This window comes from Panthera tigris, chromosome B4 (genome assembly GCF_018350195.1).
Source record: "Panthera tigris isolate Pti1 chromosome B4, P.tigris_Pti1_mat1.1, whole genome shotgun sequence".
NCBI classification, from domain to species: domain Eukaryota; kingdom Metazoa; phylum Chordata; class Mammalia; order Carnivora; family Felidae; genus Panthera; species Panthera tigris.
In genome coordinates, this window is record NC_056666.1 from 112683548 (window position 1) to 112696652 (window position 13105).

The 13105-nt window shown below is 44.5% G+C and overlaps 1 long non-coding RNA gene across 1 annotated transcript; it reads right to left on the minus strand.

The window, feature by feature from the left end:
* Positions 1 to 426: 426 nt before the first annotated feature.
* LOC122240416 lies at positions 427 to 12337 on the minus strand. Its single transcript, XR_006220148.1, has 3 exons — positions 11772 to 12337; positions 10724 to 10842; positions 427 to 675 (listed from the first exon to the last, which is right to left on the minus strand). It is a non-coding gene; the product is annotated as an uncharacterized LOC122240416 (long non-coding RNA).
* Positions 12338 to 13105: the final 768 nt, after the last annotated feature.

Genomic DNA, 13105 nt, shown 5'->3' on the forward strand with positions numbered 1-13105 from the left:
ATACTTAGGTCTGATGGTCTCTTTGGATCATCATTTCCTTCAGAATAGTCTCTCGCTCCACGTAAAACTTACATTCAATAAACGGGTGTGCTTTTTTTTTTCCTGATAATCTGTCTACGTCCGTTTAATTTTCAGACCCAGGCATCTTGAGTCAAGAAACGCATTGTCCTTCCCAAACAGAACAAAACAAAATCTTTTTTTTAAATTTTTTTTTTTCAACGTTTTTTATTTATTTTTGGGACAGAGAGAGACAGAGCATGAACGGGGGAGGGGCAGAGAGAGAGGGAGACACAGAATCGGAAACAGGCTCCAGGCTCCGAGCCATCAGCCCAGAGCCCGACGCGGGGCTCGAACTCACAGACCGCGAGATCGTGACCTGGCTGAAGTCGGACGCTTAACCGACTGCGCCACCCAGGCGCCCCCAAAACAAAATCTTTAAAACAAAAAAGATATTTTAGTCTTTTATAACCTGCTACTTTCTTTCACCCTTCCCTATATCAGAATTGTTCAATATCATTTCTGCCATTTATTATTATGAGGTGTCCTTAACCTTGGCACGGTAGACAGGTTTATGTTGAAATCCCCTGATATTTTATGAAAATGTTGAGTCATATAAGCGTTTTTTCTGGGGAGATGGCTGATAACCTCCATCCAGCTCTCCAGGATATCTACAATCTAAAATGAAAAAAAAAAATTACTGTTTAATACCCTCATTTTAAATGGTGGAAACAGATATATCTGGCAAAGAAAAAGACATACAAATAGGTACTCTGATTTATTTAACCAAATCCTTCTTGTGGGACATTTAGGTCCCTTCCAGGTTTGGGCTATTACGAACAACACCCAGTGAATGTAACTGTTGCTTTAAAGTTTAACCACATAACTATTTCCCCCTGATGCTGCAGGATATGAAGTTGCTGAGAATTTTTGAAGTGTGGAGTAACACACGTTGACAAATTGCCAAGCTCTTAGAAGGTGGCGTTTTACCCAGTAGAAGCCCTGTCGCTCAAGGCCCTGGAACTGCTGGGTGAGGGAGTCCACCTCCTAAGGAGCAGCAGCTGTGTGGGGAAGCAGCAACACTTCCTGCCTTTGTCTGGGTTTGTGACTGACAAAGACCTGCCTGTCACTCTGGGGCAGAGTCCCTGGTCTCTTGTTTACATTTTTGCAAAGGACACGTGGGCAAGCCCGGCTGAGCCTACGGAGGACCTGCACACCGCACGTTGGTCACAGACTGAGCATCTGGTGATTCCCTTTGGGGAATTAGGATGATCTGAGAGTTGGGGGCCTGCCAATGGGAAATTCACCCAGAGGAAAGCAACAGGTCTCCGTCTAGCAGTTTCCGTAGAGTGGAGGAGGGGGGGAGAAGGGCAAGAAAGTGAGCAAGAAGGCAGAGGCAAAGAAGGGGTTCCACTGAGTTGGCTCCTATGTGAAGAGGTTCAAAGCAGTGTTTCAAAATACAGGAATTGGAAGGTGTGGAAGCAAAACTGTTCTATGAGTTCAGATGTATTTTCATCCAGGGGTCTTATTGAGGTGTTTACTAAAACAGCTTTAATGGTCCAAAAATAAATGTGGATTGGGTTGGTGTGTGTTTATAAAAGCGTATCTGGTCTGCGAGATGTAGGGCAAGCTAGATCATCACAGAGGACAACAAAATCAGAGGCGCCAACCTCCGCATTTTCAAGGACGAGCAATACTCTTGCCGATGGGAGTGAGTCATGTGTACAAAGCAGGAACAGCACTGTTTTCGGCACCAAAGTCCCCCTGAAGCGTCAGAACAAAACTACCAAGGTATTATTGGTCATTTATGATCGGGAGCTGAGCACATAAGGATTTGCCTTTTTTAAAGCTGTGGGTGGGGCACCCGGGTGGCTCAGTGGGTTTAGGGATTAAGTGTCTGACTTCTGCTCAGCTCGTGAGTCCGAGCCCCATGTCGGGTTCTGTGCTGACAGACAGCTCAGAGCCTGGAGCTGCTTCGGATTCTGTGTCTCCCTCTCTCTTTGCCCCTCCCCGGCTCTTTCTCTCTCTCACTGTCTCTCAAAAATAAATGAACATTAAAAAGAAATTTTTAAATTGTGGTTAGCTCATTTGGACTTTCTAATGATATTCTCATGATTTCAGTTTTTCCCATGGAGAAACTCCAGCGTCACCCATGCCAGAGGTCACCTCCAAATGCATCCACACCCTCCCTTCCTTCAGGTCTGATATTTCTCTGGCAAGGACTTTGGCTCAAACTCCCTCCCGTTCAAGTTGCTATCCGCCTCCAGATCACAATCTCTCTAGCAAATAATACCAAGGTTTTTGCAAAAGCCTCTCGTGTAGCGCACCTCCCCTAACCTTCCTAATAGCACTTTTCTTAGAAGCCCGGCATGTGTTATCACGCCTTCACAGATGGAGGAACGAAAACACAGAAAGATTAGCCAGCCTATCTAAGATGACCTAGCAAGACACCCACGAAGCCCGTGACTCCTGACAATGCGTGACACACAAACGCTGTGACGGCTCCACCTCACCCTTGTTTCTGTGCAGAAAAATAAAGGGAATCGTTTTCTGGCCCCAAAGACCTCTTGATGCTGCGAGGATGGCAAATTCAATCAGACCCTCATTATCTAGATCCAAATCAGTTCTGGCAGAGTCTGCATTAGATCTAAAAATCCTGCCCGTTTGAAATCTGGGTCCCCTGGCTTGCTCGTGTCACCATAAGTTGGCTGTTCTAGAGTCGGGGAGGGCCCCCAACAAAGTGCTTACAGATGATGGCCGTCGTGTATGAAATAAAAAAGATAAAAATAAGAAAAATAAAACAGTTTTAGTAGAAAACAACTAATAGTAATGATGTGAAGGTGGCAGAGCGGCAGTAAGATCTCATCAAGGAAGGAGTCTCTATGATGGTCTAGAAATGCCATTCTCAAAAGAGAACCCAGTTATTTAAGCAAACAAACCGAAAAAAGGGAGAAAATTACAGAGACATTATCCCAACCCCATCATGGAAACTAATGCAAACTTCTCTTCTGAAGCCCAATTTCATGTCAGTTAAGCTGTATTTCATATTATTGAATGTTCCAGTTCAGAAAACGGCACCCTCTAGACCTGCAAGAATTCATCTAACCCCAGACAAGGCGTTTTCTTTTTTCTTTTTCTTTTTCTTTTTTTTTTTTCATAATGGAATCAAACTCTGTCACTTTTTTCAAATGTGGAGCCAGTGAGACCAGCCCTTCAGATAAGCAGAGTCAATGGCCATTGAGTTAATGTGACTTCAGAGGAGCCAAAAAGCCTGCCTGCCAAGGTGCTTAACGCTCCCACCATTAAAGTCATTCCGATGAATGGGGCATTGCATTTCCAAAATGCCCCTGTCACAGATACAAACGTAGGCCTAGCACGGTGCCCAGGCCATCATAGCCACTCAATGCTTATTGAACGAATAAAAGAGTGATTGTTACCCAAGAAGGATAATAAGCTGGGATTATATTGGTTAGGGTCTATGCCAAAAATATAAAAGTATCTGGAACATATTAACTCATTTACTCCCACTGTATGTGGTTGTGAAGTCGGTCCTCGGATTGACCATCTGCTAATAACCAGCCTGAACTTGAGCTTAAAGATGTGGGACATTGGAGGGGCGCCTGGGTGGCTCAGTGGCCTGAGCGTCCGACTCTAGATTTTGGCTCAGGTCATGCCCCTTGTTGGGCTCCGTGCTGTTCATGGAGCCTATTTGAGATTTTCTCTCTCCCTCTCTCTCTGTCCTACCCCGTCTGTCTGTCTCTCTAAGAAAAAGAAAGAAAGAAAGAAAGAAAGAGAAAGAAAAAAGAAAGAGAGAAGAGAAAAGAAAAGAAAAGAAAAGAAAAGAAAAGAAAAGAAAAGAAAAGAAAAGAAAGGAAAAGAAAAGGAAGGAAAGGAAAAGAAAAGAAATGGGACACCGGAGAGGAAAGTGTGCAGCCAAAGCAGCGGGGCATGGGACTGAGGGCCTGGAAGGGTGCTGAGGTTTGCTAGAGGGAGAGGAAACCCAGAAGGTAAGTCCAGGGTCCATGCAGCCAGCACAGCACCGAGGCCCACACCATTTTCCCAAAGACTTGGCTGAGGAGTCTTCCTATCAAGATGAGCTACCAATTAGTGATTTTCACATGAGTTCAGGAGTTCAAAGCCCTGCTCTCCTGCTTCCTAGAGGTAGGACTTAGGACGAAGTATGTAACTTCTGGTGCTGTGTTTACTAATAACCCGCTCTTTGTGCTGTTGGGAGGGTTAAATAATACCTATAAAGTCCTTAAAAGAATGGCCCACCTGGCCTAGGAAGCCCTCAATTCATGTTAGTTATTATTATCAATAATATCTCTATCCTCTACTATCTCTAGAGTAAGATTTGGGAGTGGGCAATCTGCTTCCTACCATTACCACTTCTACAAATATCAGTGACAAGGGAGCTGGCAAACGGCCTTGGCAACTGCCCCGTCCAGTGGGTATGTGTACATGTGCATGAAAAAGATAGAGCTGTGCGTTTGCACTTCTATTCCTCACTAAATGGGCAGAGTCCTAGCCCTCTCCCTGCCTCAGTTGCTCAACATCAGAAATGGAGAATAGCAGTATATGTCTCATGTTGCTGAGGAAAGGAGTTAGATGAATTCATCCCCAGTCAGAGTCTGGAATAGGGTCAAGCAGAGAAAAAGTATGATTATTGTTATTTCCTGTAGGTGTGTGTGTTCCTCACATTTTTCTAGGGGTCAGTATGATATCGATAACCAATTTTCAATTAAAAACAAAATCTTCTGGGGCACCTGGGGGGCTCAGCGGGTTAAGTATCTGACTTCGGCTCAGGTCATGATCTCGCGGTCCATGAGTTCGAGCCCCGCGTCGGGCTCTGGGCTGACAGCTCGGAGCCTGGAGCCTGCTTCCGATTCTGTGTCTCCCTCTCTCTCTGCCCCTCCCCTGCTCATGCTCTGTCTCTCTGTCTCTCTGTCTCTCTCTCTCTCTCAAAATAAAATAAAAACATTAAATAAAATTTTTTTAAATAAAAACAAAATCTACTAACACATGGATATGGGCTGTACTTGATTCTTGCACAGTGTGGAGTACAGCCGCGGCTCGTAAGAAAGGTTACGGAGACACTGGACCCTCAGCTCTACGTTCCTTCTGAACTGGTCTGATAAATCCGTGCCGAAACCGTGGCTCTCTGGTGAAGCTTCTGTTTAATACTGCGGTGGCGATTAAGGTCACCTAAAAAGCTTTTGAGAAGCATTATCTTAGGGTCTGTAGCATAGGGCGAGACACGGACACTGAGTTAGCCGTGTTCACTTCCCAGGCCGCCCTGGGCATCAATCGAGAACCAGAACTGTGTCCAACCTCACTCCCCGCAGTGGCCCTTGGGCAAGAGATTAAAATGCCTGTGTGTTTCCAAATCAATAAAACTTAGGGACTCTTTCCAACTCTGGGAAAATGCATAAGAGGGAAGGGGATGATAAACAAAGGAAACGAGGTTGGGGATTTTTTCGTCTGAATTATAGAGTCAGTTTCCTGTGTACCAATGCTATTATTCCCTTTGCCATTCCCATTTAAGCCTCCCTCATCTACTGCATCCAACTTTGAAAACCCAGAATGATTATTCACAGGGATAGCTTCCATAAAGGAAGAGGCGCGTCTATGTCTAGAAGATATTGGGGGTGGGCGATCTACTCTAACCCTTGCAACTAACTTCTACAAACAGGCGACAGATAAGTCGCGTAACTCTCAGCAGCTGGGGCTAGGCTTAGCACACGCGTGTCTGTGTGAGAGAGATGGCCAACCGCACTGAGCACTGCAACAGCCAAAAGAGAGAGAGAGAGACAGAGAGAGAGAGCGAGGGGGGGGGGGGGGTCTGCTCATTGATATGCAAATGACAATCACAGGCATTCTGCTGTGTTTAAGGAATCCCGTGACTAGTGTGACCACAAGCAGGTTATTAAAATGAAACAAGACTATTTTGTCCATTACGAAAAGCCCTGCCCTGTCCAGTGAGTGGCGCGTAGAGGCCTATTTACATTTCAACGGCCAACCAACAATAAATCAATATAAATACCCCTTCAAATCCATTTTCTTTTTCGAAGAACAATAGCTGTTGAAAATCACGGGGTTAAACAGGAATCTAAACGTAGCAGAAGTGAAAAAAAAAAAAAATCGGCATCTGGTCAATCCTCTGTCTGTTAAACCATTCATAAGTAAAGCCCCTCACAGGGCTGGGGTGGACGGAGTTCAGAGAAATCTCAATTCGCGGTCCTAGAAATTGACGTCCGCCTCTAAATAATAACAGTACTAGCAAGCAGCTCCATGTATCGTGTAAAGCGTTTATAAGTATTTACTCTGTGACAGAAAATAATGTCTGCGAGTACGTATTCTTGAAATAGTGCATTGATTGCATTTCATCATTTATCCTCATGACACGTAGGTACCGTTATAATCCTCATGTCAAAGATAAACTGAGGCTTAACGAGGTTCGGTACCTTGTCCAAGACCAGAAACCCAGTACGTGAAAGATCTGGGTTTCTAATCTGACCTGCACTGGAATGGGACCCTTAACATCCACACATCCTCCCCAAGAGATGCAGCCACGGAGTTGGCTTACAGCTAGTAAAATAACCCGTGGTCTCAGAAGGTTTTGCTTGAGTTTAACCAGAGATAAAAAGCTATAGTTCAGTCTATGGGAATACCATTAACTTTGATTTAAAAATCATTGGGAAAAAAATAAAAATAAAAAATAAAAATCATTGGGAATGAACAACTTATCTATTATAAATTCTATCATTCATTCAGTTTTATATCCAACAAATAATTATGGGGTAATGAGTGTGAAGTGCACGCCAGAACCTGAGGACAGAGTGGTGAGCCAGACAGATAGAGCCCTGACGTCACCGAATTTCTAGTCCTCTGAGGGAAAGAGATTTTCTAAAATCATCTTTCATTAGAATTGTGACAAATGTACCAAAGGAAAAGGCCTCCATGCAAGGAAAACAGATAAAGAGAAGATGCGGCCTCGTCCGGGAAAGTCGGAAAAAGCCTCTCTGAAAGGTAACAGTTAAGAGGCTTGGACTAGATAAGAGTAAGCCAGATATAAGAAGCTCGGCGCAGGGAAAGAAGGGTGTATCAGGACGCTTTAAGTTGTCTGCAAGTAAAACAAAACGAAACAAAACAAAATAACAAGACAAAAACAAAAAACCCCCTGCAAACTTGCTTAAAACAGTACAAGGTATTTATTACGACAGCTTCAGGCACAGTTTGATCAAGACTGTGGTTTTTGTTTCTCTAAGTGTCTAACTGTCCTACCAAATTTGATAGGTTGGTTTCAGTCAGTTTCTATCATGACAGGGCCTACAATGACAGAGTTTATTTGTTCATAGTCACAGAAAGAAAGAGTTCCTTCTTTATACTGGTTAGGCAATGGCAAATCAATCCTTTTAACTAGTAGATGCCTCCTGGATGACTGAAGTCCTGATTGCCCGAACCAATCATTTTGGTAAGGAGAATGGGACTTGCGTAATCTTGGACCTTAGGGTGGGTCCATTCCTCCCAAATCATACGGCCACTAAACACAGATGGTATAAATGTTCAGGAGGTAACCACAATTTCAATTCCAGACAGAAAGCTATTCTAATTAAAGATAGAAACACGTGTAAAGAACTTTAGGGTGTTAGATTAGATGTTGGAGGATCTAAGTCCCAGGTGAAAAACAGAAAATGAGGAGGAAATTGGCATGAGACAAGGTTGTACAGTCAGAGATGGGCCAGGTCATGCGGGGCTTGAAGGCCATGTTAAAAATTTGGGACCTGTTCCAGGGGCGCCTGGGTGGCTCAATAGTTTGAGCGTCTGACTTCGGCTCAGGTCATGATCTCACGGTCTGTGGGTTCGAGCCCTGCTTCGGGCTCTGTGCTGACAGCTCAGAGCCTGGAGCCTGCTTTGGATTCTGTGTCTCCTTCTATCTCTGCCCCTCCCCCACTTGTGCTCTGTCTCTCTCTCTCTGTCAGAAATAAACATTAAAAAAAAATTTTTTTTTAATTTGGGACATGTTCCAAAGATTAATGGAGAGTTTCTAGTGTACGTGATGCTCAAACCTACATATTTAAAAACATTCTTGTCCAGAAGAAAAATTTCATCAAAAAATACGTGTGTATATACCTGAAACATACGTGTATATATACATGTATACATCTGATACACACGTCTGAAAAATCTACCATGAAACGGTAAATGCAGTTGCTTATAAGACGAGATCCTTGGAAATCAGAGGGCTGACCAAATACAGAGACTTTTCATTGCATAAACTTTTGAACTTGTGTCTTCCTTTATTTAACCTATATTCTTACCTTGGTTTTAGATTTAGAAACATAGCAAATTCCTTGTTTTCAGTGGATACTCTGTCCACCGTGTGGAGAGAGACATCGGAGGTGGGGAAGACGGCAGGGAGATGTGAGACAGGAGAGATTGTTGCTTGGCTTCCAACGGTACAGAAGCAGGATTGGAGCCCAGGTCACCTAAGGCTGAGGTTCCTGCCCTTCTCCACTGCCATAGCTAAGCCTTCTGTCCCCAGAGAAGCCACACAGAGGTAGCACAGAGTGAAGCAGCTACAGAGCCAGTTACTTCTGAACACGAGTTGCAGTACAGGCAGGAGGCCTGAGAAAGAGTCAGAACCCACAGAATGGTTGTAAGAGGATGATGGGGGCCTGGGGACAGGGAGCAAGTTTTTATCTGTGCAGAGGTACAAACGTATTTGACTTACCTGAGCTACTAATGTCCCCAGCTGTATAATTATGCAGATGTAACACCTCTGAAAATGAGACTGTGCATCTGAGTTGAACTCCTGGGATTCCAGATTGCGGATCGGGAGCCTTGAAACCTCTCCGGGAGGCAGCCCACACACCCGCTAGAAACTGGGAAGCTGCTGCCTACTCTCACCTTGCAGCCTGACCTCACATCTGTGCCGGGTCAAGTTGAACTGAATAGCATATAATGTGTCCACCTTGCTGGCACAAGTAAATAACGGAAGGATTACCAAAGGTATGAATGGATGTCAGCGGCAATTTTAGCGATGACTGCATACAATTAGCACAATATTGGCAAAATGCAAAATGGATTTGGGGCGAACACAAACATTCAGTCCATGGCAACAGGGAACTGTTTGTCTCATGCTTCTAGCTCACTGTGTTTAATCCCTCCCATGTCACAATTCACGTCCTCCATAAAATCCCATTCTTATCCTTTACACTGGTTGTAATCACACCTTTGAATCTCTCATTATTTCGTGATACTCCCCTTGTCCCATTAAGGGGTATGCTACAGCACCGGGGTAACAAGCAAGCCACCTGGACCATTGGGTTCCAACTTTTGTTCTACCATTTACTGTCTTCACGAGCTATGTGACCTTGGACAATTTACTTAACGTTTCTGTGCCTCCACTTTTTCTTCTGTAAAATGGGGAGAGCCATGCCATGTACTTCATGGTGTGGTTCTGAGGGTTAATATGTACGTACATATGTATGTAATATATATGTGTGTGTTTACATACATACATATCAGCTTGGGGCACATTATAAGCTCTATATGGGAATTGGTTTTGTTAGTATTACAACCGAGCATGATAGTTACTGGCATATTTGTCGTATCTTTTATTTAGATTATATGGATTTCAAATTATCTGATGGACTTAGATTCTTTTTGTAACATAATTGGTCACCTGATATGCCATGTGGCAAACTACCGCAAAACATTAGTTTGCAACAACAGATATTTACTATCTCACAGTTTCTGAGTCACAACTTTGGGCAGGACTCAGAGTCTCTCCTAAGGCTCCAACTGAGGCGTCCCCCAGGCCAGCAGTCATCTTAACGCTCGACCAGGGGAGGAGCCACTTCCAAGCTCACTCAGATGACAACTGGCAGCCCCTGGTCTCTTGTGGATGTCGTCTGGAGACATCCATTGTCTGCTGTGTGGGCCTCTCCATAGGGAGCTCCCAACATGGCCGCTGGCTTCTTCCAGAGCAAAGGCTCTGAACAGAACAGAATCACAGATCTTAGCAACCTATTCTCAGAAGTGACAACCCATCACTTCTGCTATTCTCTGCTTGTTAGCGGCGAGTCAGTATGTCCAGTCCATACTCAAGAGGAAGGGATTAATGAGGACATGAGTACCAGGAGGTGGCGGTCACTGGAGTGCATCCGAGAGGCTGCCATCCACACATAAGAAGTCACAAAATGAGCGTTTGTGAACTGTGCTAACCTTACTGGAGAACCCTTGTAATTCCGAAAGTCCATCATCTAATGGGCTGAACAAGAGAGCTGCACAGGTGAATGACGTCTAAGGGAAACACTCAATGGTGTGTTTATTCATTTAATAAACACTGGTTGATCCCCAGTTTTATGTCAGATACTGTGGGGAAAATGAAGGATACTAAGAGTTTAAAGAAATAATTTTTTTTTAAGTTTATTTCTTTATGTTTGAGAGAGAGAGATTGCTCATGAGGGAGGGGCAGAGAGAGAGAGAGAATCCCAAGCAGGCTCCTCCCTGTCAGTGTGCAGCCTGACATGACCTTGATCTCACAAACCGTGAGATCGCGACCCGAGCCGAAATCGAGAGTCTGATGCTTAACCAACTGAGCCGCCCAGGCACCCCTGAAAAATAAATCTGAAAGCTGGATAGGATCTGGCTGAACTTTCTCACTTAACAAAGAAGGAATTTGAGGCCCAGAGCAGCCAAACTAGTTGTCTAGACTCACACGGTAACACCCACCACAGCCGGGACATAAATCTCCTGATTTGGTGCTTCCTCCTCTGATGGAATTATGGGGGTTCCCTGCTGCGTGGTCCTGTGACATCTGTTTCCCCACTTCTATGTCTGCGAAGAAAGACCACAAAGAAGAACTGAATCAATTGGACAGTCATTATCTTGAAATGCATGTAGTTTTTTTTTTTTTTAATTCAGTCTCTCTTATTAGGACATTCTTTAAAGAAAGATAAGCTATAATCCCTGAAGTTCTTACATGTCTAACATAGGTTTTTAGAGACTCCATTCTTCCCATCTCCCCTGTTGCACCTCGCACGGATATTGCACGTAGGCCTTCTACGCATCACCTGCCAGAGACAGCGAGTTAGACATCGCCTGAGCTGGACAACCTCAGAGAGAGAGGCGAGGGCCACCCTCCTAGACACAGGACCCAGCTCGCCCCCAAACCATCCAAGCTACAGTTCCCTCCTTTTGCTTCCCTATTAAGGCCGATGTTTATTTGTCTCTCTCGTTTGGCTTGCCTTCAACCCGAAAGCACCGCTTACATGTGTCAGACTCAACAAGGCCACTTTCCCCTTCTGGAAAAATAAAACAACCTCTCGCCCTAGTCATGCCTGGGAATGGAATGCACTTCAAGAGGCAAATACAAGAATTTTATGTGGTATAAATAGACTCCATCAATTCCAGGAGGGGGTGTTGAAACTGAAACATTGACAGGTAATTATCAAAAGTACCTTAGAAAAGCAAGTTTCTGTGGACAATAGCCGCAATTTATTATTATTATTGTTGCTAGCCTCCCTGATGTTCTCCATTTATGATTCGAGTAATCTTGTCTCTTTTGATGAATGTACCTTTTGTTTTTCATTAAGGTGTCAATGCATTAGACAAAAGGCCTGCTGAGTACGACAAAACTCATGGTCACCTGACAGAGGAAAACAGGACTTTATACCTGTGAGCCAAAACACACTTGTCCCCGCAGGATGAGGGTGCATATCCGCAAAAACACGTGTACACACACACACACACACACACGCACGCACATTGTTCTTGACAGTCCCGGAGACGATGCGAGGAATCTTTTAGCCAGGTTGAAGCGCTACATGTCAGCTTTGACAGCTCCGGACCCCACGTCACCGAAACCAGCCACTCCCACGCCTACTGACATCTTTATGTCAGTGACCCTGCTGAAAGCCTGGACGAATCAGAAAGCAGAAGAAATCTCTCAAAGCTCCTCAGGCCTCTTCCCTTAACTGGAGATCCTGAGCTGTATGCGGAGGGCCTTGAAGCATTACTTACTCCTAGACAGTCTGCTCTACTGCTCAAGCGGCTACTTTTCAAGCCCTTCCCAGCCCCTGCAGGGTGCGGAGGAGTGGGAGAAGGCGTCCACCCGTCAGTCGGAAGGGCTCTGAGATACGACCAGACCAGACCCAGCGGTGGGCGTTTAGGGAAGCATTTCAACAGTTTCTTAACTAGTCAGTCCACGGGGATATGTGGATTTTTTTTTTATTGGTCTAGTATCTGGGGCCAGTGACACAATCTTGGAGAGTTGTCAAGACCTAATAGCCTTTCCACAACAATATCCTCGACGGGAAAGGGGAAATGGGATTTTCCAGGGCTCCAGGGCTGAATGATTATTTAAAAAAAAAAAAAAAAAAAAAAAAAATTAAAACAGCAATTCAAAAAACACTTAAAATCAGAAGAAAAGAGAAAGTAGATCAAACTCCCCCCACTCCCAACACAGAAAAAATGTTAAGTCTGTGTGTGTCACATAGGAGAGAAACTTTCCAAAGAAAAGCTCAGAATTTTAAGTATCTGCAGAACGTTAATTGTGAGGTAATTAGGGAATGCTATTTTTCATTTGTCAAAACTCAAAGGTATGGGTGCCCGGGTGGTTGAGATGTTTAAGTGTCTTACTCTTCATTTAGGCTCAGGTCACGACCTCACGGTTCCTGGGTTCGAGCCCTGCCTTGGGATCTGCACTGATAGCACAAAGCCTGCTTGGGATTCTCTCTCTCCCTCTCTCTTTGCTCCTCCCCACTCTCTCTCTTTCAAAGTAAATTTTAAAAAAATTTATAGGGGCGCCTGGGTGGCGCAGTCGGTTAAGCGTCCGACTTCAGCCAGGTCACGATCTCGCGGTCGTGAGTTCGAGCCCCGCGTCAGGCTCTGGGCTGATGGCTCAGAGCCTGGAGCCTGTTTCCGATTCTGTGTCTCCCTCTCTCTCTGCCCCTCCTCCGTTCATGCTCTATCTCTGTCCCAAAAATAAATAAAAACCGTTGAAAAAAAATTAAAAAAAAAATTTATAAAAATCAAAGGTATGTACATTCTGGATAAAGATTTTGCTACCAATTCATAAGTTCATAAATAACCATGGAGT